General features: G+C 36.0%; 1 protein-coding gene across 1 annotated transcript in view; it reads left to right on the top strand.

Moving 5' to 3' along the window:
* LOC141460304 (uncharacterized) overlaps window positions 1–27,491 on the top strand; it is a 762,362-nt gene that overhangs the window by 126,801 nt on the left and 608,070 nt on the right. The gene's annotated exons all lie outside the window — the stretch shown is intronic.

Below are 27,491 nucleotides of genomic sequence, written 5' to 3'. Positions count from 1 at the left end.
CAGATAATGGCTGGTTAGCTTCACCCCATCCCATTGGCTACTCCCAAGTACGAAACGAACAAATAACTTCCCAGTCCCAGTTTGGCGGCCGTGTGCAGCTGACAGTGGAAATCATAGAATATATAGCCTCGGCTACTCCCTACTCCCTTCTCTATCACAACCCGAACGATTTCGGTATGAAATATGAACGTTCGCATATTTCACATGTAACGCCAAATGTTTTTTTTCTTTTTTGCTATATTCAACAATAATTTACAAGATGCTTTACGATTGAAACAAATCCCCTCTGGGTCGGATGTTGTTCTTTTCTTTTGTCCTCACATTTATAGGGGGATACTGGTTTCTTTCTTTAGGGAATCCAATTTTATTTTTATTATTTTTTCTTTTTTGTAATATTTGTGGGTAGATTTTAAACTATTTCGCACAAATTTGGGGAAGATGGGAGTAAGCCCTTTCAGAAGCCCTTCTTCCTTTCAATAAAGACGAATTCTCGGCCTATTAATCATTCAGATATCTTTTATTCTAATTTAATCTATTATTTTATTATTTATTCTGTAGGGAAATTGGAATGTGAGTGGCCGCCCGGTTGAGGGTATCTGAGAAGGGATGACCGCTAGGGGTGGCAATAAAGTTGCAGGTAGCAAGGGACATTCCTTTTTCCATTCCATTACTGTGTGTGATGTGTGTTGGGCCTTGTGTTGGCGTTAGAATCTTATGTCTTATGTGAATAAACTATACTTATGATAGATGGGTGTTTATTTCAACCCTTAGATATTTAAAGTATTAATTTGTGTTTTGTTTTTTTAGTTTTCCTTTAACTCATTTCATATTCTACAATTCATTTTTTTTAAAATTTATTTGTTAAGTTACACCAGCATTGTTAGTTACACTGTAAGTAACAATGACAATAACTGACACCACTACGAACTCACTAATTGAGGGAAGAAGTTACCCAGTGATAACACTCCCTAAGTCTTCTCCAGGATTAGCTACTCTCTTCAGAAGAGAGAAAATCGCTAGGTGACTGGCTGATTTTAATCGTCTGGGAGGATGATCTGGATGGTGATGAGATGATAAATGGCGGCACAAGAGGATTGAAATGAGAATTGCAAGTTCTGATGAAAACTTTTGTAGCGAGAACGAAATTTCCCAGATCTGTGTGGATAGTTTAGATTTGAAACGTAAAATGGAGCCGTTTAACGAATAGTGTGGAGAATTTTAGACTGAAGAGATTGAATTTGTTGAAGATTGGAGCGTTTTGTTGAACCCCACAGTTCAATACCATTACAACCAAACGGGTTTTAGTATAGAATTGTAAATCAGTGGTTTGTTATTAAGTGAAAGATTAGATCGTTGGTCTAGTAGTCTTTTAAGTAGTCGATAAAGCCTATTCAATATTTAATTTTTAATTATGACATCCTTAGTGGTTCTGATCTATTTAAAAATATGTACGGCTAAGCGTTCCAATCTTAACTGCATCCAATTCCTCCAATCGAAAATCCTACGCACCAGCGTTAACGCACCTTTCTACGCCAGCAATGACCCAAAAACGCCTTTTGTTCTTCACATAGCCAACCAAATCCAGGTAAATAAAAAAAAAAAAAATTCCAAACTTTCCCCAACACTTCAACCCGCTCAAACGCAACCTATTCTAAAACTAACCCTCCCTTGAATCCTTCTCGAAGGATGAAGCGTCGATTACCTGATCGATGATAGAAAAGAAAAACATCCTTCGAATTGACTGCATCTGAGAATAGGTGAGTTAGCCGACTCATGATGGTCATCATTGGTCACAATAAACTCTTTTAATAATTCTTATAGTGCAAGTGATTCTCATCAGGAATCTTTTATCTCTAAATTTCTTCTACGGCCAAGAGATTATGACGACCTTATAAACAATAGTTGGCGGCCTATTGAATGACTTGTAAACGCTTCACAATCTTGACGTGAGAGAGTGTAACGTCACGGTTCCTTCAATATCATTTTATTACAAAGAACAATTGTAACAATAAATGTTGATGTACTGCAATTGTACAATCCTCTTAATTGCTTTTACCCTGATCATCCACAAGTGAGATGCTTACTAGAAGTTAAACGTAACCAGCAACAATCATTTGGAAAGGTTTATTTTAGGACAGTGCCTTTTCCTTTTCCTTTTTTTGGTCCAACAGCAAAGTGACTGGAGAATAGCGTTCCAGGTGGATGGTTTGGAAGGACTTTTGGGAGTTGAGGACATTTACAACCGGTCCCTTCAGGTCAGCAAGAGGCACGTCTCTAAGTCAACTGCTTTTCCATTTCATTGGCACGATTAGTTCAACAACATAATTCTAAAAAAGACATTTAAAGTCGCCAACTAGAAATTAGCCACTCTTAAACTCTATCCAGGGGAAATGTTAGCCATTATGGCTAACAGTTTGGACAAATGTTCTTTTTGCTTGTTGTTTTTTTTAACTTTCTTTTAAGTTCAACTAATTTTGAAAATCGTTGAACTTTTATCAAGTTTTGTAGTACCTTTTTTCACACCTTACTAATTTGGAATGGTGTAACATTTTTCTTAACTTTACGGAACGTAGAAAAATTCATTTACAAAACAAACAATGGTCAGAACACTCACTTTAAATTTCTCTTTAACCGTAACTCAATTTCTCGAACCTTCTAGCTTACTTTAACCCATCAAAGCCTAAAGTGACCATATGGTCACAGTTGAATTTTGCCACATTTAATAGAGTGCTGTTCATTCTAGACAATCAATTTAGATTTTCTCTTTACTATAGTGTACGCTAGTGTATGCTATTCGTAATAAGGGACGGAAAATCATAATAACTAGTGTTTTCAGTTAGTTAGGCTTTTTTGAAAAAACCTGTTCCAATCAGCTTGGACACTAGTTTATTGTTAGCAATTTTTTAGTTTATTAACTATGTCATAATTTTTGTTTTTTATATGAAACACAATAACCAATAGTTGTTATAAATTATGTATCAATAACAAAGTTCAAGGCTTAAATTTATACTTATAAAATCACTTACAAAAGCTGTGTTACCATTTGGTCACATCAGATCATTGGACTACTATTTCATTTTTCTTTTTTTCCCAATAATGCACATTTCAAAGTCAAAGATGGGCTGATATTCGAGGAGGCCTTAGACTTACTACAATAACAACGAATCCGATGATGAATTTGTTGGTGAGCCGGAATTTTTTATTGTTCCACCTGAAGCGGATGTAATTACAGTGATGACGAAATGGGTGGGGAGAAGCATATTAGATTGGAAACGCGGAATTGAGGTGGTCCGTTGGAATGACCTTTAGCAAGGATATTTCCACTTGGAACAGTCAATAGGTATTGCCATGTGAAACAAAAATATGCATTTCTCGCCCGAATGTAATAGTAACATGGGCGGAACTGATGGATGAAGATATAATGGCTTACTGAATAAATATACGTGGTAAGAAATGGTGGTGGCCCATATTCACGTGGTGGGTGGGTGCAGTGCTTCACAATGCTTGGGTGTTTTATAAAAATCACTTCATGTAATGTACCAAATTATCGATGTAATGTACCAATAGAATTCCGGGGACGATTGTGATGAGTTACCTAACAAATTATAAAACGGCTTCAAAAAAAAAAACAGGACTTCCTTCAATATACACATTAGATGAAGATCTGAGATATGATCTGATGATCTGGGACACTTTGTGATTCTGGTGCCAAATGATAAAAGGAGATGTATAAATGGAGGATGTTCATCTGTGGGCACAATGCAGAAAAAACGAAGTAGGCTTGTGAATACCTTGTTTTGAAACCCTCCATTCGAAACAATCAGGTGCAATTTTTATGTTAAACATTTTTTAAAATAAGGAAAGTTTTTTATAATCAAGTAAATAAGGCATTTTTGTTGAAAAAAGATGGCGTTGTATACTAGTACCCTACTGACCTGATGCGACCGTATGGCCACAGGCCATTAACAGAGATTGGCGAATAATATCTTAATTAATTTATGTTTTCTGTATTATTAGCAACCTATTTGATAGATAAAATAAAAAAACTCCGGCTTTGAAGGGTTAAAGATACTATCGATACACAGATACCCAAGATATTTGCTTCTTTCTTATTCAAGGGCATTCAAAATGATAACTTCCGGAAAAAGTTCATTTAGAGAGTTTTTTGACTAATGCAAATACTTCTTAAGAACAATGAGAGATAGTTAAAATATTATAAATTAAAAATCACATTAATGATAAAAAATGTTTATTATTCTTTATAAATGTTTATTTTCATAAATAGTATTAAGCAGCTTAAAAGATTACTTAAAATGAGATAAATCGCGAGGGGTGCGGCAGAGGCAGATTCACAGGATTATAATGTCAGGGTATTTAATAAAGCCGGCGTCCTTTAGTCTTCTACTAGCTTGCAGCCTTATCATCACAAGATTAGCTCAGAGTGATATATTTCGGTGAACGTTTTGATCTAGACCAAATGAAAATTAAATGGACCAATGAAGTATTATCTTGGATGTTTCACTTGTAATTTGTTAAGTTTTAATGTAAATAAATTCGTCGTTTAAATTTTTTTAAACAAATTGTCTTCATCACAATTATTAAAAATATATCTTTGATTTTATCGTCTTAGAACGGATATTCTATCTCTGGCCGGGTTCAGATTTCCGTCCATCATAAGACGGATGCAGTGTAGTGCAGTAATGTAAGTGAAGGCGAAATATCTTCAGCAAACTGATTAATCTGCCACGGATGAATAAATATGCGTAAAATCAATGTTTCATCATCTTTTTGACCGACCTACATCAGGCTGGGGTCTGCCCATGTGACTTAAAAAAAAGTAAAGTAATGCCAATTTTTTCAGGTGGACTTTACGTCCAAGTACCGAGGTGCCGCGGACGGAGTCGACTAGTAATACATACTTTACTTTAAAGTTCTGATATTAACCATTAAATAAAATCCAAGACCTAGATCTGGGAATCGAACCCAATACCATATTAGCTAATGAGTTTCCACTGGCTACTGAAAAAGCTTACGATTATCCCAGCCACGCTGGTGCAATGAAACATTATGTTTGGATGATGAGCTTCTGGTCATAAATGATTCTAAATTCTTGGTCCTAACATAAAACGTAATTCTAATCTCCGTCCAGAGTGGGATTGGTCTGTTCATAATTCTTGTAAAAGAACTCCTCTTTATTATTTCAGCCATGCAAAAAAAATCGTATCATTGGTCTGAGGGTCAAAAGCGAAATACTCAATTAAGTAAACACACTTCCACTCTTGTAGCGTTCATTCTAATCACAGGTAAAGCAAACTAACAATTAAATAAATTAAAATAATTTGCTTTTCATTATTTTTGGTGACTGATTCATAGTTTCAATAGGATGAAAAAATAATTGCCATTTCAGTCGTGATACATTTATTCTGCCGCAGCTATCGTCCTAGGGACTAGGTCATCTTCAGGGCTAGTTTACAAAGTAATATTTTTACATTACAGGGTTGGTGTGTTTTCTGTCTTGTCTGTTCATGGACTGAGCTGAGACTGAGGACTCAGTCCATGAACAGACAAGACAGAAGATATACCAACCCTGTAATGATGTAAAACCGCCCTGAATATGACCTAGTCCCTAGGTCGAAAGCTCGGCAGAATAAATGTATCACGACTGAAAACTGGCATTTATTTTCTTATCCTATTTAAAATATGTATTTATTGGAAGGATAAAGTCATTGGAGGAATCCTAAGTTCCAGGTTGAGGCATAAAAACCCAAGGGATATTCTTCCTTTAAAAACCTTGCATAGAACGTTTTTGAGGTATAAATTATCATGTATTTTGCTTTGTTTTTATAAGAGAATTTTATAAGAACATGAATATAGTTAAATTAAATAGCAAAGACTCAAGTTAGAATGGAGATTGCAGAGGTAATGTGAAGGTAGAAAGGTATGTTCGCCACTAGGTACCACTATGGCGGCTATAGGGCTGTATATAGTATATATAACTGTGCCACAAGGAAAAGCCTCATTCTCATACTCCACGTTTCCCCATTTCCCCGGGCAACACTATATAAATTTTCCCACCAGTGAACCGTTCAAGAAGAGTTAATACAGTCTTGTAAAAGGTAGATTTATTGCTGAAGACAGGCCGACTAGACAGGAAGGGCGTTGGTAACAGCACCTAAGTGTATATATCATCCCTCTCCCTCATCTCACTCAAAGAGACTACGTGAGTAGAATTTTGCAAATACTTTGCTTAAAAAATTTTAGAAGATGGCGAACATTTTGCATTCCTACTACCTAATAAGTTCAGCAGTTCTCATGGTATTTTTTTCTTCAGAAGTTTTAAAAAAAAGAAGCACATTTAAGTAATAAAGGAGTTAGAGAACTGTCCAAGTCCACTAAACCTACTTGGTTCAGGCTTCCACTGAGGTTTCCATACCTTGCAGCGCTGATTTTGCTAAATCTCATGTACATAAAGACACAGTTCTCTAACGAAGGTGTGGAGAACATAATAATGGGGTGGGATATGTACGACCCTATTACAGTCGACAGTTAAGAGCACCATTCATGTTTCTGTAGTCTTTATAAACTGAAGAACATTATACTTTAGCGACATTTTAAAGGAAGCTAATCCCCCCTCTCTTTTCCCCAGAACTGAATTTTGGATAAGTAGTTCCGGAAACTAAGGGGGAAAAAAACGAATATTTTCTGTGATCACAGAGCCATTACTGGTTTACGGATTGTTTGAGATTCTCCACAAAGTAAACAAAAAAGAACAGCAATGATGTTGAACGTCTATGGTCATTTAAGGAGCGGGATATTACTTGTTGTCTGACGCAGGAACAGGACTAAGATTGTCCTGTGCTTTAAATTCATCTGACAGTTGGACGACTTGAAAGATAATTGCAGCTTCTTCTTCTTGTAGCTCTATAGTCCCCGGTGTGGGCCTTGGCTTCTCTAATAAAGTCACACCAGAGATTCCTATCTCTTGCTTTTCCTCTCCAGTCATCTACTCCAACGGTCTTTGGGCTTCCTCAACCTCCTGGAGCCACTCTTTTTTTTGCTAAACAGTGTACCAAACAGTAATCTGCGCGCCATTCTGTTTTCAGCCATTCTTTCCACATGACCCAGCCACTCCATTCGTCCGGACTCTTATGAAGTGCGTTAAGCAGACGTCTTTTTACTAACTCTAGAGCTCGCAGTTCTTTCGAATTCTCTAACTATAAGTTTCATCATCATAAACCGGACCGAATGTGCTTTAAATTCACCTGACTGTTTGACGATTTGAAAGTTAATCACATCGTATGCAGCGATGTTGTAAAAAATTCTATCAGTTTGACGATATGAAAGATAATCGCAGCTTATCGACTCTATTGTACAATTCGCGGACAGATTTACGAGTAAGTTCAATTCGTCCAAGTGACTGAATTTTTTTACAACAGCGCTGCATAATGTACGATTGCCTTACAGATCGTTTTCAACTTCAACTGTTTGAAGTTGTACCTTAGATCTTAAATAAATTGTAAAGGGAAGGCCTCATTAGAATAACGCGATGTCGTGATGTTTATTTAATATATATTTAGCGCAGAGCGGAAGTAAAAAAAAAATCAAATTAACTTAAAAAAAACAGGAAAAAAATATAGCCTAACGTTGTTGTTAATCTTTTAAGACGGCATTATGGTTAAAGTGCGGCCGGCTGTATACCGTCATGCCATTAAATAGCATGGGACCTACCTTATCCTAAATGAATTATTTGCCAACTGTGTAACATCCCCGAGACTACATTCTGCCCATTGAGAATACTATGTGAATAGTTTATAGAGGACAGCTAACACGACTGGAGGAGGATATGTGCCTATGTTCTTCTTTGTTTTTTTGTTTCACGTGTTACATTATTAATGACATCACTACTAATAACCACACGCTACACTGGAATTCACAATTCTAAATTAATATTTCATTCTATACCTTAGAATTATGTAAGATATATTTTTTACTTAGTTTGTAGGCCACAAATTAAAACATCTGATGTGAATGACTAACAAAAATTTCTCTTACAGCAATTAATTTGCCTAAAGCTTAGAATTTATACTTTTTTTTGCGTTTATTGTGCTACAATCAGCGCGCTAACGCTATAAGTAACAATGATACAATAGTGTAATAAATGATAACGTAAGGAGTGGAGAAGTTACCTCGTATTGGTAACACTCCAAAACATTATATGGTTAGTCTCTTCAATTGAGAGGAGATCACGAGGCCACACTGTCTTTTAAGACGTCTTGTCCGGGCTATCAGGAAGAGTTCTAGAAGAAAGATTTTAAGCTAGAGGATTTAGTTATATGAGATTGCAGGCTGAAGTGGAGTTTTCTGTATCGTGTTTTCAGCAACTTGGGTGACAAAAAGAATGTTAAGGTCACAGTGTGTATAGTCCAGGTTGGGAGACATAAAATGGAGCGTTTACGATAGTTCGAAGTATTTTAGATTGTAGCGATTGAATCCTTTCGGAGATTGGAGCGTTTGGTTGAACCCCACAGCTCTATTCCATATGCCCTGATAGGTTTCAAAATAGAAGTATAGATTAGTCTTTTGTTGTCCAGAGAGAGTAGAATTTATACTAAAAAGATAATTGATTTCAATATTAAACTGTGTTCACTACAATGTTAAAGGAAAGTATACGTTGCAGCTTCTTACTAGAACCACATTTCATTCTCTGAGAAAACTTTGCAAATCAGACTGATAATCCTAACACGTTTTTATCCACGATCTCTTATAATTTAAGGTATTATTATTAATTATTGAATCCTAGAGATGAATTAGGTGAATGGTTTGGTTCACCGATAAAACGTTAAGATGGGTTAGATTGTAGATTGTTATCGCTAAAGTGATCATGATGAACCGTCTTCTCCATAGAAGGCCTGTAAGATCAGAGTGAGAGATAGGTTTCTCTTACTTTCGTAAGAGCCAACTGATATTTACAGTAAGAGAAAGTCGTGTGAGTGTTCATTGCAGAATTCTTTTAACGGATGTTTATATTGAATCTTCTTGTTTCCTTTACACGACCGTCCTAACTGCCGTACACTTCCGTTTCTCCTTCTTCTCCTGAAGACCAACTGTTACAAGACTGTCTTTTACTTCCTCCTACATTAAATACCCCTCCTCTCCCTGTCTACCCAGCAAAACTTTACAATAAATGGCTTCCACTTCTCAGATGTCGGACATATCACATCTTAAATTTACCCAACCTCTCAACAAACATTGTTCGCAAAGTTGTTCCATTCACATCCTTTAAGTTTCAACATATTTAGTTATCTTTTAGATAAACAACCTTCCTAGTTAACTAAATAATAATAATAAAAAACCCAACAAACGAATCAAATTGACTCTGTTCGCTTGCCATTTATATGAAAATAATTTTATAATTCTCTCATTAATGTCTCTCTTTATACGTAGATAAGAGGGAGGAATCAGTTATGGCAAATTTGGTTCTAAGATTTACAATTCTTTCTAGTAAGATTGAAACACCTTACACCTAGATTCAGGTGCAGGCGGAGAATATCAAATGCAATATGAGCAGTTGAGAAGGCCCAAGCAAGGCGAAGCTCCATTGAATCTAAAGGGCCCCTTCAAACTGCAAGGCAATGTTCGTTCTAAAGTTTCGAGAGAGAAACAAGCTTATTCCGCAACTGGTCTTTCTGGAGGACTCAAAGTCTGCTACCCTGGCAATCTGCAGTAGTCAAACCTCTTATCTATACTGCAGAAAACTCATTCTATCCCATCATTTAGGGGAATTAGCCTAATCTACCAAGTAGAGAATGCTACATCAACAGCCAATGTCCATCTTTCTGTTCAGCAAAATACTTTAAGAAGCACATCATCATTCCAGGTGCTCATACACAGGATGGCGTGTGAGAAGATTTTTTTCATTATACCACCACCATTTTCACCACAATCTAGTCAACAAAGAAAAGTCCATTTTGGAAAATTGACAAAAATGGGCTTTTTCCTAGAACGTTTCACTTAGCGTAAAAAATTTCTAACCTCCATTTGGTCGTTCTAACCTCCATCCGGCCTTTTCCAGCATCGTTACTTTTCTTGTAATGTCGGCAATCAACTAGTTTTCTTATTTCCTCACTGCACACCCACACAATACCAGTCATCATCGCTCTCTTATTGATATTTCTCCTTTCCACTATATTCAGCGTTAGAGAACAATATTGCGGTTGTGTCAAATATTTTAAAGTAGTCCTACTACTCGTAGAGTCTACAGAATAAGGACAAAGAAATCTGTTAAAACCACTCATTCGACTTACTCTTACTACAAATTCTTAAGGTTTACTTTACACTGTGCATTTTTACTCAATGTTGGTTGGCTACTCTGTTGGTTTCCGACAGGATTATCCATTAACATAAAAGACCAATTCAGAGGAACAAAATTTAGCTACTTGAGAATGAATTTTCTTAGAAAAACGCCGAACATAAGCGATGTATATTGATATAAGATACAATAATAGGCCTGTTTCAAGCACTTCATTTATTATCTTTGATTTTATCCTTCATATGAATCGGATGACAAGCCAGCAAGTGTAGTAGGAGACGGAAACATAAGTGAAGTTGAAATCTCTACACCAAACTGATTAATCTAACCTCTGACAATGGGTGTAAGAGCGAAACCGGTCAGGGATGCAATAAACATGCATACTACAATTAATAAAATCAAAATATTATCCAGTGCAGCCAACCTAACTATATTTTCAACGTATTTTTTATTATTTTTTAAAACAATTTATCGGAAACTCCTATATTGGAAAAGAAGTTTTTCTAATAAGAAAATAATTTACAAATCGTACAGATTTTCGATTTGCAGTTTCTCCGAAAGTAGCCGCTTAGTGGTCCCCTGAGTTAGAAAAAGATACAAATTGCTACAGATTAGTAATAAATAATAGTTTTAGAATGGGCCTTACATGTAATGTGGATAACTCCTCTTCTATTCAATGTACAGCGTCGTGACCCCCAAAAGGCACATCTACATAAAATTCCGAATCGAATGACACATCATTCATGAAAATCGGTTCGCGCGTTTAGGCGCTACGTTGTTTGCAAAAAAGGTAACAACAAACATTTTCTGAAAATGTCGTTTTTGCCCATTTTCAGCAACTTTTTTCTCAAAATCTATTTCATCTGGGTTGTTGCAAAAATATTACAGTTGTAAAGGAGGATTTTCCCTATATTTTAAAGAAAATTTGGGAAATTTATCTTTTATAGAAAAAGAGGAAGAAATTGTCAAAGTAGGGCGTTTTTCAACGTTACACTTTTTCGTGCAGTTTTAGACGATTCAACCCTTTATATCAGTACAACTGTCCTACCGGACAGCAGTTGGGTAGGTTCATGTTTTCTAAATAAAGTACACATGCTTGCTAGTAATTTAATTAAAAATAAAAAATGAAAAAAATAATTCCTCAACTCCATCTGTTTTTCTAAGAACTGAGACTGAATTCTGTCGGGGGTTAGGATTGTTAGCTATGTACAAAAATATACCATGAGCTTTTGTTATGCAAATAATAGGGAGTTAGCAAACTGTGATTCAGCGGGAATCTGGATGGATTGAGAAGGTATACTGACAGGTTTGTTTCCAGGGAGTTGCTGAAACTGCTGGACCACTGTTTGGCTCTCAATATGTACACAAACTAAGCTTACTGTATATATACGAGTATATACATAAACAATCTCTGCACAAAACTCTCCACTGCCAAACTAATACGAACAAATAAAACCAAATATTAGAGCTGGCTAAAATTCAATCAATTTTTCCACTTTTTCCTCTTACTTCGTTTGAGAAAAAGGATTGCCATTGGGCTGATTATCAATTTGGGGTTTTTCCTTTTTTTTTGCCCAGGTCCCTTTGGTGCTCAGGATAACTGAACAAAGACGATTAGCAGGAAGTTCAAAGTTGATATTTCGCTTAGGTGTCCGCAGGTGACGCGAGAGTAAGCTTTTGGCACTTTACTGAATAATTGTTCGTTTCTATATTATTGCGTGGAGATAGCAATATAATCCAGTTAGGCAAAATGCGAGCATTTACGTACTGCTTCTAATAAGGCTCAGGTAAAGAATGCCAGCTCCATATCGCCTAAAATGAGGCTCCGTCCATCTATACTTGCATAAAGATGTGGAGGATGGTTGAGAGTTACAAAGTGAAGAGTAAGATGCCATTAAACTGGAAGAATGTTGCTCACAGTTTGATTAAACCCTGAATCTTACCTTACCGAGCAGATGCGGTTGAAATAAGCATGGAAGTCTTCCAAGGATCTAGTCCTCTATTCGTCCCTATCCTGGGCAATTCTTTTTATACCAGCTCAACGGGATTCATTTACTTCTACATCTTCCACACCCTCGTTTAACCTCTGCTTTCCTGGTTTTTCCAAACAAAAAGAAAGTCTAGAGGTGATTCAGAATCTATAAAGAGGTCATTGTAAATCAGGGATGCATTGTGGTTATTTCTGAATGGTGGTTGTTTGATTTGGAAATTAATTTAGATCAGTGATGGCAAACCTATGACCCGCGGGTTAGACACTGACCCGCGCAAGCTTTTTCACTGACCCACACAATTGCTAGGCAACCATTTGTTTGTTTACGCGGGTTAATTTAGATTTTCTAATTGTGTGGATAATTTATATTCTATCTGTATTTTTTTCAATCACGCATTGACACAAAAGCAATTTAAATGCTATCTATAACCTTTAGTTTGATCATTACAGTGCTAAAACACAAATGACGACAAATGCTTTTTGTAGTAATTGACATAAAAGCAAAAGTGTTTACAAAATATCAAAATAAAATGTATAATTTCACTCATATTTTGTTTGTTAAAAAATCGACAACTCAAAGCAAATAACCATATTTAGATTTTTCTTCAGATAAAACACACTTTTGTAAGGTTTTGTTCAGTTATGTTTGTAAAAAGAGACTTACATAGCACTTGTTTCGTCCCGTTTTACCCCGTTAAGCCAACTGAATTTTAAAGATGTTTAGTTTTGAAAATATTTAGTTTAAAATTTGACCCACGTCTCAAAAAGGTTAGCCATCCCTGATTTAGATAATGCAAGGCACCACCATTGCTAAGCGGTTTGTGACGCGGCTCGCTGGGTTATGTACAGGGTTCGATTCCCTCTCTAGGTCTTGGATTTTATTTAATGGCTAATAAAAAGGAATTCACAGTAAAGTATGGCTGTTAATCGTCTCCCACCAAGACAGCTAATTTTGGTAGTTGGCCTGAAAAAATAGGTATTACTGAAATTAATTATTGCAAATGTCATAATTGACACCTGTCAGGTACTCTAGCAAGGGAAGCCCACAAACTAATGTTGAAAACAGTTCGCCCATTTTAATTACAGCAGTACAGTAAACTGAGTGAGAAATTGACAGTTTTAAGCATTTGATTTGTGAAGACAATTGTCAATCACCAAGTGTATTACTGTTTAAATGTTTCGACAGTTTTTCTAGCTAATTTAGATCTTGTTAAAGACATATCTACGTTGATAAGATATAATTTTTATGGCTATTTGTCGATATAAAACGTTCAGTCAAGTTCAAATGCTGCTGTATTAACCCTTCCAGCTCCCTCCACACCCCAAATTCTCTCTCAAATTGACGATTTAAGTAGTGAATCTCTGTTAGAGCGATTTCCCCGGCCAGCGATTATAAATCACTTTTCATATTCACCAAGCATGTAATTAATACCCCTGTTTATACATCGGCGCTATGATCCCTCATCGCCAGCATCACTAATTTTGTTTCATTAACATGTTTTCATCTTTTTCTTCTTCTATTGTGTGATTTTAATTTGTAATCATGTTCTGTTGATGATGAGTTGTTATAGATTCATAGTTAATCAGCTGCACTACGTTTCCAGAATGCCAGATTCTATTATTATTTTTTCTTCCTCATCCTAGTTTAAGGAAAGCATCCTGCTAAATTTTCTAAATACAGTTTATATGAGATGAATCTATTTTGGGTTCTCCTGGTCCGAGAAAATGGTCTGTTTTTTTAAACATGGAACAGCAGGCAACCCAGTTAGAACTCAACCCAAAAAACTAATCTTTGTTAGCTCTTCGTTACACTATCTCAAACCCAGAAAGAGGGAACTTAAATAGAAATGGGTATTATTCTCCCACCAAAGTGATAATACCGAGCTTTCGACCTAGAGACTAGGTCATTTTCAGGGCTAATTTACAACAAACTATTTTACATCACATTAGAGGGTTGGTGTGTCTTCTGTCTTGTCTGTTCATGGACTGAAGAGTCCTAGGTCGAAAGCTCGGCATAATAAAAATATATAATGACTGAAACTGGCATTTAATTTTTCATCCTATTGAAACTATGAATCAGCCACCAAAATGAACAGTAATTATAAGATCTAAAATTGGAAGTAAATGTTTTTCGTCCAGGAATCCAGTTTAACGCTTTGTCACATTACTAACATCGCAGCCCATATCCGCCCACCGATAGGTGAGTAACGCTGCACTAGTTGGCATCTACTTCTCATTAACAGTAAAGTGAAGTACGGTGTAACTGGGAGCTGGATTGATAACGGGCGCTGAACCCAAGCCATTGATCGCACCAATTACCTATCAAGAGCTCAGATGAACAACTGGTCACTACTCCATCCCCCAAGGAGTTGCTACTCCAATCCTCCCAGCAACAAACTCCTCTCGTCTGTCTTGTTCCTTCAATTAATGATCACCAACATTTTTTTTTCTCCAACTTTTCTCCTGACTTTCCTTCTAAAAAAAAAATGAAGTGAAAGGGCTTTTCTATACCAGATAAGATTAAGGCAACCTCTTGGGGGATGATTGCTCGATAAGATAGATTATCCACTGTCAAGTGCAAAAAAAGGTGGGAATAATAGAGGTCACAAATTGGATGATTGGCAGCAGTTCTAGGTGTACGACAGTTGTGAAAGGGGAATGTCCAATATTATTCCCTACAATAGGGAAGTTCACATCCTGCCAAGGGATCTGGTCACTTTTGTGCCCTACATGTTTTATTACTGGTCATTCGTGGCCAGTTTTAATTAACTTCGGCCACCAGCTAGAAGTCTCTCGCCATGTTCACATAGTTTTTTTAGACTCTCCTCTCCCCCACCACATCTAGTCGGCCATATTGTCCTGAAATTTCTCCACGGCCTTCTGTTAATTTTTCTTCTTCTTTGTTTTACTTTTTTGTCATCAGGTCCATCTCTCCTCTTGTCTATTGTCTTTTTTTTTGTGCCTGTTTTCCCCCTACATTCCACTGTACATCTAAAGCAATTCATCATCCCCAAACCGTCTCCTAGGGATTCGTGTAGTACACTTTTATAGATGAACTTTCTCTTACTGGCCACGTGAAGAAGGATAGCAAAATTTCACAATTCACTTTTGCCGGAAATATAGAAGTCCACCATGGATGAAATCATGTTTTTAGCGAGTGGTTTTTTTGTTTTGTGTTTGTTTGTGTGTGTGTGTGTGTGTGTGTAATTATTTTTTTTTTTGTAAATATAATTAGAAATTCTAAGCAAAACTCAAACTTAGTATTCTGAAGTTTTTCCTTACCTCAGCGAAAGGTAATTTTCTTTTTTCCTTAGATTCACTAAAAAATATTAGTTTTTTGTTTCATTCTTTTCAGCAGCCTCAGCAGCTCGCTGGTAGTGATGGCCAGATGCAGAACACTGTCCGGCATTGCACCGGAAAACGCTTCGGGCGACCTTTAGTTAGAGAAAACTTATTAATTATTTCCTTAATTATTTCTTATTAATTGCTTAACAAGGAGGACTTGCAAATTGAAGCTGAACTACAACTTGACAACGTGTGGAATTTGGAAGTATCTACAACAATCAACCTCCAGTTGAAACAGAAAAAGGCAAACAGTGAAACATCCTCTTAGTTTGATGGTGAATAAATAAGACGCGCCCTAAGACTCCCCTGTAACCAGAGATAGACCAAAAAATTAATCAAATTCCAATTGAATTAAACCAAAATTTAATTTTAATCATGACTAAAATTAAAAAATTTATCGACCTAAATTAGTTGATTGGAATATACGAGTATATAAATATATAATAACCCCTAGAAAAATGAGAGTATAAGATGGTCCTATGTAGGTCTAGTGAGTCACCAACACGGTTAAATGTGAGTGTAAGGGTGGACCTATCTTGGTTTAGTGAATCGTATGCTTGTGAAGTCCAAGTCTGACAAAATTAATCGAGGAGTTTTTGTTGGAGATACTAAGAATGGTGTGGCTTCGCCAAAACGGAGATTTATGAAACCTCTGGGCTGACATAGTTTTACAATAGAAGCGGAACCCTTTTATTGGACCAGTGCTAACTGTAGTTGGCATGACTTCCGATTTGTTGATTTTTTTTGATCTACAAAAAATCTCTTGGATTGAGAAAAGCGAGAGATATCGTGTACCACCTATTAGTGGTCAAGAGGAACTGAAGTTGAGGCATAAGAAAGGAGAAGGGTTTCGGCCTTAGTGTCAGCTCTAACCCTAAGTATACAGAAGACAAAACTCAAAAAGTTTGAGAGAAAGCCACCTGCATCTGCTGTTAGAATTGTCTGGAATTAGACAGGAGATTGCTTTGTAGCTAGCCAGTAGATGAAAAAGTAGTTTGGAAAGGACGTGGGATCCGGAATGGTGCACTGCGGTTTTAGCCTGCTCTTTGGTTCCTTTAAGACCACTCTCCTTCTCGGAAAATACGACTTATTATCAACATTGGATTAAGAGAATATTTTATTCAGAATTTTTTTTTTGTTAGAATCCGCAAAACTATTCTTTCAAATAATTGTTTAACAAATAGTAAATTTACAAACTATTTGTTATAAGGAATACGCTATTATTGATTTAAATATCATCTATAGGATAAGAGTTTGAAGAGCCTGGGAAAAGAGAGTTGATGTAGGCGACAGAAGATTGGCGAACTGGAAACTTATTTGACGTTCAGTGAAGTAGGGAAGCCAAGTGTAAAGTTGTGGCTTTATATCCAACTAAAGAAGACGGTACTTTAATAAACCTCGAGTGCGGAATTAATAAAACTAGCGAGAGGAGTTGGGAGGAGAGGTAGCAGCGGAGTTCCGGAGAAGGGAGTACTACGGTTAAGATTGGTTGGTTTTAGTTGTTGGCACCAATCAGTGTCAAATGTGGCGGTAAGATGGCTTGATTGATGTTTTAATATAAATAGAATTTGGTCGCCCCTAGTATCAAGACTTCGAAGGGCAATTGGTGGTCTACCCTCTCTTATGTGTGTGTGTGACTCTCTCTCTTTTTACTTCCTCCTAACCCTCCGCAAGAGGCAATCATGTGATCGCAAAGATTTGTTATTTGGGACCAGTGAACACTAAGAAAGAAGAAGTATCTGTCGCTACATCACTGGAGCTTAAACATTTCTGCGCTGGAATATTCTTGGATGTCTCACAGGCCTTTGACCGAGTATGGCACAAGGGTTTGCTATGGAAGCTTAAGGGTATTCTACCAAGCACATACTATCTTATACTCAAATCCTATCTCTCCGACCGATTCTTCCTAGTAACTCAAGGCTCTTCTCGATCATCTATTTTTCCTGTCCTTGCTGGTGTACCACAAGGTAGCGTCTTAGCTCCTCTTCTCTACACAATCTTTACAGCCGACTTACCTTCAAATCCCAACACCTCCATATACACCTTCGCTGCTGACGACACTGCCATTCTCTCCACACATACTGATCCTGTCTTCGCTATCCGCTCTCTACAATCTCACCTTCACTCACTAGAACCCTGGCTACAAAAATGGCGAATAAAACTCAACCCAAACAAATCCAAACACATAGTCTTCACACTCAAACGAACAACTCTTGGACCTGTCTTCTTATATAACACTCTTATCCCACCAGCCGACCATGTGCGGTACCTTGGACTGTACCTAGACAAAAGACTAACTTGGAACCCTCATACGAGACTTAAACGGGCTGAATTACACAAACGATACAAACTCCTTGCTAGACTACTGGACAAACGCTCAAAACTAACATTACAGAACAAGCGTCGACTGTACACTTCCCTTCTTGCTCCAATATGGACTTACGGACTTGAACTTTACGGGACAGCTAAACAATCTAACATCAACAGATTACAAACACTCCAATCTAAAATACTCCGCCGCATTGTAAACGCTCCCTTTTATGTCAGTAACCACTCCATACACACAGACCTCAACATTCCATTTATACCAGAACTTGCCAAAACCCGCTACAACACATTCCACCAAAAACTATCATTTCACCCTAATCCTTTAGCTGCAAACCTATTCTCAACCACACTTCCCTCCAACCCCCGAAGACGGCTGAGGCGCCGTTGGCCCCGTGACCAACTGGTAGACTAATGATGGTCATCACTGGATGATCATCATTCATGATTGCTTTTATTGTACGCACAGCATATTTACTTATTGTACTGCACGAGTGCAGGTGTAAATTTCAAATAAAAGATATTAAAAAAAAAAAAAAAATTATTAATTACAGTTAATTGTTTCTTCCAAATCTGATAACTTAAAAATTCCAACTTTCAAAACATAAATGAAATTGACCAGCGATTGAGTCATCTTAGCCTGTTTGGTTAACACCAGAAAGAATTCTAAAACACTTGGTCCTAGATTCTGGCTACACTCCAACTATGGCTGTTCGTTACACCACAATTAGTTCGTTCTCACTTAGAACATATTATATGCATTTACAAATAACAAAAATCTAAAACGACAAAACTATGCTGTCCAACAAATTTTATTTGCTCTTGTAACTACATCCTTTATGTCGTGTTTTTATGTATTGATTATATTTTATTACTTCTTTGTGTACCTTTTTTTTGTTTTTCATTCATTTTTAATGCGCTGCGATTTGTGCCAATGAATGAACTAATTAAATTTGTATTTGGGAAGGTCGAAACCTTACGCTAGGTCAAACCCCCATTTTTACCGCCCATACAGCTCGTCCCATGTTACGGTGTTCATTTGTTGTTGTGAGTAAAAGAGTGTGAGTGGATTGGAGTTCGCCTGTGGAATCGCTAAACCCAAAGAAGTTGCATAAAACTACCCCTGAAGGCGCCTAATTTGTGTTTTGTCGTGGCTGTCAGTGCAAGTATTGTTAGGCTGGGATACCCGCAGGGACGCCAAGATCTCTGAAGAAGTGGTTAGTCTACTTCCCCCCCATGCAGTACAGACTTAAAAGAACAGAACTAAACAGACACTATCGACTACTTAAATGGCTCTTAGACGACAGATCAAAACTCTCTCTGGACAACAAAAGACTAATTTATACTTCTATTTTGAAACCTATCTGGGCGTATGGAATAGAGCTGTGGTGTTCAACCAAAGGCACAAATCTCCAAAGGATTCAATCCCTTCAATCTAAAATACTTCGAACTATAGTAAACGCTCCATTTTATGTCTCCCAACCTGGACTATACACACTGCCCTTAACATTCCTTTTGTCTCACAAGTCGCTAAAACACGATACAGAAAACTCCACTTCAGCCTGCAATCTCATATAAATCCGAACTGTTCCTGATAACCTGGACAAGACGCCTTAAAAGACAGTGGCCTCGTGATCTCCTCTCAAGTGAAGAGAGTGACTAACCATCTAATATTTGGGAGTGTTACCACTGGGTAACTTCTCCACTCGTTACTTATCATTTGTTACTCGGTTATCACTGTTACTTATAGCGCTAACGCGCTATTGTTGCATAAATAAACGCAAAAAAAAACAAACTTATAATGCAGTATGAGAAATGAAGTTCAAAGTATGTTTGAAAATTTGTAAATTATTGGTTTTAAAAACTTAAGATGGTTTCGAAAACGTGCAGTTGGTGGATAGGCGAAAAATTTAAATTTAAACTATGTTTTTTAGTGGCTAACATAAGCATAAAAGCTAACATAAAATAGAAGCATAGTTTCTACAACGATTTTATAATTTGATTTGAAATTTTTACCCCAAAAAAAAGTCAAGAACTGATCTCTTTTATTACACTTTTTTAGGAAATCGCTTGGCCGGAAGTTTTAATCTCTTTTCTTAGTTGTCTCTGTGCATTCATCAGGTTCTTTTATGGCTTAAATACATATAGCCAACTAAGAGAAAGTGAGTATATCAGTCCAAATTTTTTAAAATTTTTATTATTGTTTAGGTAACGATTAAAAACAATAAGCAGGGCCTCAGATGGCCTCAATCAAAAATATTTGATTCTAAAACCAAGAAGAGTGCGGGGCGTATTTTTATTTATCATTTTTTGGTTTTAATTTAATTTAATTTTTATAAACATCCGGAAAATCTAATTATTTTCAATCTTAAGATTTTTCTTAATTTAATTTACTTTGACAATTTTAATTTGAATACTGAAATGATTGTTACGAGCAAAAAAAAGAGAGAATAATTATTGAATTTTTATCTATTTTTAAGTTATCCACTTGGCTTAATCCCGTCCATATTCTTTAATAAATCTCTGGAGAGGATGGGAAATGGGCTGGACTTAAGGGATCTCGGCTGTTGTGTGCGCGCCAGATGTCCTCCCTGTTGAAACCAACCAAACCCATTGAATCTATATTGGTTTGAAAATGGGCTGGCGAGGAAAGTAAGAATGGGCAGAAATATAGGGATAGTGAAGTTAGCAGGAAGGGGAGGATTGGTGTGGTAAAAAAAAGAAGAAGAAAAGGGAGAAGTGTATTCCCGGGAGGGTCATGAAGATCTTTTACAGGAGGCGAAGGGGTGGAAACTGTGCGACAAGAATTAATGATATTGGTAGTACTTCGTTCCTCCAGGCTAGAAGGAGAGAGAGAGATTTTCCACGCATTTGGGAAAGAAGGAAACTTAGGAAGGAGAAATAAAGGAAAAAGTAAAGTACGAATCTGGAATTGTGATCTGTTAATTGTAATGGCCGTGAGAAATTTTCCCGATATCTGATGTATACATACTTCTTCCATTTTTTTATCTTCTTGCATTTATCGAAAATTTAAAAGTATCGTAGGAAAAAGGAAGTAAAAGGAAAATGGATAGATTAAAAAGGTTTTCTTGATTTAAAAATGTTTGATAAAAAGATTATTCTGTGACTGTCGTTGGCGATTTAATTCAGTAATTCCAAAGAATGTAAACTGAGAGGCTGCATCATCCACTCTGGTTCTATTTACACTAAGAGAACAGACGCGTCTTTTAATGGCTATTTGCACAAGCTCAGCCTGGCTCACAAAATATAACATCATTTAGTGAATTCTGTAAACCTTAGAAAACATCCATGTTGCAATAATTATAGTCTCTCTCTTTATATGTATATTTAGTTTTTAAAGCATTACATTTACATTTGAGACAATTATTACGAAACAGTGTTGACTGGAATCGTTTTTAAAGAAATAAAATAATGCAATGACTAGCTGCAGACATTTTATTTCAATTTTACGTTTTTTACTTATTTAGGTATTATTTTGATTCAATCAAAATATTCTATTTATTTTCTTTTTTAATAAGAACCAAATCTCTGTGAGTTGAATTTTGATTTGTTTAAAAAAATTGTAAGTTTTTTGGCATGGATTGTCTAGCATGGCTTGGCAAGTTAATGCTTCGATCTTCCGGATAGATCTTGAGCGGAAAATACCGCATGAATATCCATGCTGCCAATTTTGAAATTGAACTCATTTTACAAATTGAAGTAAAGTAATTGCCTATTTTTTCAGGTAAGCTTTACGTCCAACTACCAAATTAGGTGTTGTGCACGGAGGCGACTAGCAAACATACTTCATTGTAAATTTCTTTTATTAACCATTAAATAAAATCCAAGGCCTAAGACCGGGGAATCGAACCCACTAAACCAACAATACATCTTAGCTTTGCGAGTCTAGCCTCTAACCGCTCGGCTACCGTGGCACCTAATTTCATTTTACAAAATGAAGGCCACACTAATCGGTTCCTGGATTAAAATCCATCCCTTATTTTCCTACTCTGTTCCTTGAACAACATCTGATCCTGTTTTTTTTTTCCCCTTCTGTCAATCAATTTTGGGACTTACATTTGATCTCAACTTCTGTCTTGGAAGAACCATGTTGCTTAGGCTGGAAACATAGTGGAGCGGCGGGCAAAGCGGCGATGATAGCTGCTTCAGATCAAAGAGAGCGACGAGCAGCGAGCAAAGATTCGCATGCACATAGTGACGAGCTTAGTCGCGTTCTCCTTTTGACAAAACAAGATGGAGGAACTATTTTTACATGAAAATTCTTCGTTGAAACTTTGGTATTTGCAGCAGCTTAGTAGTAGGAGCTGCAGTGTACATGACATAAATAAGTTTAGAAATGAACTTGGTTAATTTCATCACTTGTACCATTAATTTCGGGAGCATCCCGGCAAGTTTCATGCGTATTTTCGAATGTCTTATCAACATTTGATTACATACTAGCCCAGTGTAACCCCATTAATCAAAATCAAATTTTATTATTTTTGAGTAATACAGCTCATAACATGAGTTAGGCACAATATAGAAAAATTAACTATGTAGGTTATTAACTAAATACAAATCTGTGTAACCCCATTAATCCTAGCAGTTACTTTAAGGTTAGAATAGAATAAATAAAAATAAAATAGAAATATATGCAGATAAAAAGAAATTAGTCAATTAAAAAACACAATAATTTTATTAAATCACTACACCATGATTTGTCGTAAATTAATGTTGTTCATCTGAAAAACTGGAGTAAGTACGACGCTACAGAAGAATGATTGGAGAATTCGTCCTGATCAGAAGTAGTAGGACGTGAAAATGTAATTTAATTTTGCCTAGTATTTAGATGAAAGTTAGCATTAAGGGATCGAGAACCAAATTAAATGTAGCAAAAATTACCTGAATTCTCCATTAACTACTAATTGTTAATTAATTTAAACTATTAATTATTAAAAACTATTGTAGCTTCACAAATACTATGGCCCCACAGAGGTTTCTTTAAACAAACTAAACCAATAATGTATCAATATCCATAACCTTTGAAAAATAACCTTTACAAATTGAGCGCGATGAGAGCGAAGAAATCAAACATGTCATAACGCTTCGCACTACTCTCTAGAGATAGCGTTGCTCTATCTTCGCTTTGCTCGCTACTATGCGCGGTCCCATATGTTTACTTGTGTTTGATTTCGCCGCTTTGCTCTTCGCTATCATCGCCGCTTTGCTCGCCGCTCCACTATGGTTCCAGCCTTAGATAGCGTTTTGTAAAGTAGAAAAGAGAGCGTCAACTATCTGTCAGAGTAGTTTTGACTGAAATGTTTCATACTATCCGTATGTTTGTAGGTCTGGCTGAACCCCACAGCTCTAGTCCGTTAGTCCACATAGGATTGAGGTTAGTGCCGAGTTATTAATCGTTTTGAGTTCTATGAACAATTTATATAACTGACCCGAGAAAAACTGTTCTTTTTTTTATCATTTTCCGCTATCCATCATTTTTGTTTTTTTCACTCTTCACCGGAAATAAACATTCTGAGGCGTTTCGAATGATTGTATCTAAAAATAGAGGTTTTGTAGCCAAAGAATAGTTATTTTCTATAACTATTAAATAAAACAAAATTAGTATAAAATGAAATTATGTTGAATTTTGCAAAAATCACAAACAAATCATTAAAAGATATAAATAAAAAATTGCGAAGTAAAAATTACATATTTTGAATAGAGGATAAAGGTAGAACCACTTACCACTTTGAAAGTACAAACATCTACCCAGCATCTGTAGTTGACGAGTTTTCTACTCTACGTAGAATTTTTTTATTTTATTATTATTTTTTTCTCCCTTCTGACACATTTCATATCATAGACTATAGTTTCATTTTATTGACAGCCGCCATTGCGCGCAAAATTTGTCCTCAACATGTTTCCATAGAACATTGTTAAAATATTCTGTCCAATTTTCCTGGATTTCATTTTATTGTGCATGTTCATATTTTCCCATTGTGTGCGTTTTAAAATTTTTCATTTTATTTTAACCTGTTGGTTATGAACTAATTGGAGGAGTGGAAATCGGAAAAGAGTTCTCAAGTTACACCAAATATTCAAATGGCTTTAACAACTGCGGTGCAGCTGGGTGGTCCGCATCGATTACTGCATCGATATCTCACTGCCTGATTGGGCTGATAATTATGACGTTGAGCTAACCAACAATAATATTTTATACAAAAAATTTACAGTAATTTAACGATGTAAATGATGATTTAAGTTGTTTTTTGTTGCCTTTTATTTGGCATTGGCTTTCGCCATACAGCCAGCATCGTCTAGGTGCTTATCACTAGAATATCACTCACTCTCCATTCTTACTTATAAATACATTCGCTTCACACATTCATCCCTCTACTATATACAACTATTTACATAAACCTTACAACTAATGGATGGATCAGTACTCTACATTCCTGCCATCCTTATAGCTTAACCGAAATTAAAATCACGTAATCCTTCTCTAATCATTTTCTTGTATTCATTCTATAACTTTTAAATACATTCATATTTCTTAGCTAGCTCTGCTATCGACTTAAGCACATAAATGTTGGTGGAGAATATAATGTCTTCGTAGCGAAATGGTGCATCTAAATACCTGTATATGTCGTCAAACATTCGTTTCCTTTCTACCACATAACGTGGACATATCATTATTACATGTTTGAAATCCTCCTCCTCATTGCAATCTACGCAAAGAGGAGAGAGGACCTTTTTGTTGATCCTGTGAAGATACGATCCGAACACCGCGTGGTTCGCTCTCAGCCTGTTTATTGTCGTAACAACCCATTTATTAGTGACTGTTCCCCTTAAACCATGGTTGTCTAGGTAACTGATCTGCCATAGTTTTATAGAATCTTCCTTTATTACCATTACTGTAATCTGTCTGCCATTTTTGTAGTGCTGTTTTTGCAATTATACACTTGATATCGGTGTGTGGTAATTTATAATTAGCCGACTCTCTTTTCCCTTTGGGGTTTCCGTTTCCTTAGAGCTGTGTCACGCCAGTGTCCACATCTTGCAAGGTAAGCCTTATTATTTCATTCTATTTGTATAATTTCATTTGATTGCCCGCTTAACGAACTACACCCTATTCTATACAGTCCACTTACCGCGTTTGTTTGCAAAGATCAAACAGTAATTTATAATTAGTAATTTCCCCCACTATTGGTGGCTTCCTTTGCAAGTTTATCAACAACCAAATGATTTAAGTTGGGAATCAGATAAATTTCTACTTAAAATTCGCAGCGAATTATCTGATTACCAAGTTTTACACCATGGCCACCAAAAACTTCAACCATAAAATGCAGTCTTTATTATTACAATGGCAAAGAAGATGTGGTCCATTTCCTCCCAGTTTGCTCCGTATTGGAAGACTTCAAAGACAGATACTCTTTGTAAAGGCAGCCTTTTTTTTTTAAATGAAGAATTTAATATTTAATAATCAGGGATGCTGGCGAAATTTAATGACAGAACTTTGTTGTTGTTGCTGTAATAAATGTATTAATTATAGAATTATATTTTCAACACTAAAACCCATTTTAATTCTCAACTAGTGAATCGGTTCGAAGCGAGCAGATTCGAAGAGATAGTCTAACAGATTGACTATGTGGGCAGCGTTGTAAATATCTATTTCTAGTCTTTCAGAGGTTTACGAGAGGCAATAAACAAGCGGCCAGCAACTCCTTCCCAAGTCTTACAAACTTTTATAAACATTTGTACTCTTTTTTTGTTTTTTAAAGATACATTTCAAGACAGAAATATTAGACACATGAATTGTTTTTATTAGATTTATAGACTTCCTGTAAAAAAAAAATAAAAATTAGAAAATCGAAGGTCAATTTAACCAGATTTTAGGCCTCGGCATATTTTCAATTCTTCAATTTGTTTCAATTCTTTTCTTATGGCTATGCTTAGGACATGAGGATTCCATTTATAGTGAGAGCGGAAATGAACAAGAGCGGAGATGATGAATAATAGCAAACAATACCTACGCGAATAATATGAATAAAGATACGTAAACCAATGGTAGAGTGGTGTGGAGTGAAGGAAAAGAGTGGCTACTCAGGAAGTGATGTCGGTGACACCCTGCTGGAGTAAGTAAATCGGAAGTCTCTTGGTTACAGGTGCGAGATGACCATTCTAGACGGTGGGTACCCCAACATTTTGTAACAAGCAAATGCGGGCTGTTGTCTCCTAAAAACCTTTTGAAAGAGATGTTCCGGAAAAATTGAAATTGTCTCCTTCCAGCCTTAATTTTTCCACTAAGTAGCCTGTTTCCATGTGAGACATTTCTAATAATCTTCTAAAAGATGTTCTTCTGAGATGGCACACAAAGATTTGGTGAGAATTGCTTCTTTTTTTTTTTTTTGGTCTTTCCAACGATCTCTTGCAGCCTTAATACGCAGCATCCAACCGTACCGCAGACTATTGTGGCGCTTCTAGTTTTGGTACTAACGTGACCCAAGTATATTTCCTTACTACTGATATATAAAGTTCTTCGGAGAAAATTACAGATAAGTGTACCAAAAAGCAAAACCTTAGAACAGCGTTTCCCAACCTTTTTCTGGCTCGCGTACCATTTGGTAGTACATCATGCTAAATTGTACCACTTCGTAAAAATGTTTGTATTTCGTGAAATTTGTTATTCCCGAGTGTGTTATTTTATTATTATTATCTTTATTTGTATAGAGATACAATGTATCTGTTACAAAGGAGTTCCAAGTTCATGTTCACTTTATAAACTTTGCAAAGTGTAAGATCTTAGTTTTAAAACGTTTTTTAAATAATTAAAAATTACGTACATATTTTTCTCTTCAAAATTATTAATTAATTTACAAAGTTCTTCTTTAGGATTATTACATTTGTACCCAAATCTTCTAAATTAATTTCTTTTAAGCATTCAACTACCCGTGAGTACCAATTAAATTTAATGTTGCTTGGATAGAGCTTACTCATTACAATCAATCACTTTAAGCAGATCTTTACATAGTTATCATTTAAGTTCTGTCACATGATAATTCTAATAAATTTTCTTTATCTTTTATCGATAATGATGTAGCTTTTCCTAAATTTTCAAATCCAATTATCATTTGTGTTTTCGGGTTTTGGAAAATACTCCATGAAAGACAATTTTAATCCTGGTTAATGTGCTACTATATTTTCTCGTATATATTGAGCCAGACTAACCTTATTACTGTACATATTAACAACTTTACTGTATACTTATTATTAATTAAAATAATAGGGAAAAACGCTTTTATGATATTTTTATGCTTACATTTTTTTAAAAAATATTTTTTATGTCCGCCATTATTGACTATTTTTCGCGTACCACCAACCAGCAACTCGCGTACCACAGGTTGGGAAACGCTGCCTTTGAATATAAAAACCAAACGAAACAAAAAGTTAAAATCGATGCCGTAAATAGGTAGTTCTGGTTTGCTAAATCCAAAAGCTTGTTAGATTCAGTATTGAACTATA

This window comes from Rhodnius prolixus, unplaced genomic scaffold (assembly GCF_049639745.1).
Source record: "Rhodnius prolixus isolate KJV_2025 unplaced genomic scaffold, Rpr scaffold_6, whole genome shotgun sequence".
NCBI lineage: Eukaryota > Metazoa > Arthropoda > Insecta > Hemiptera > Reduviidae > Rhodnius > Rhodnius prolixus.
This window is presented reverse-complemented; position numbering and strand designations above follow the sequence as displayed.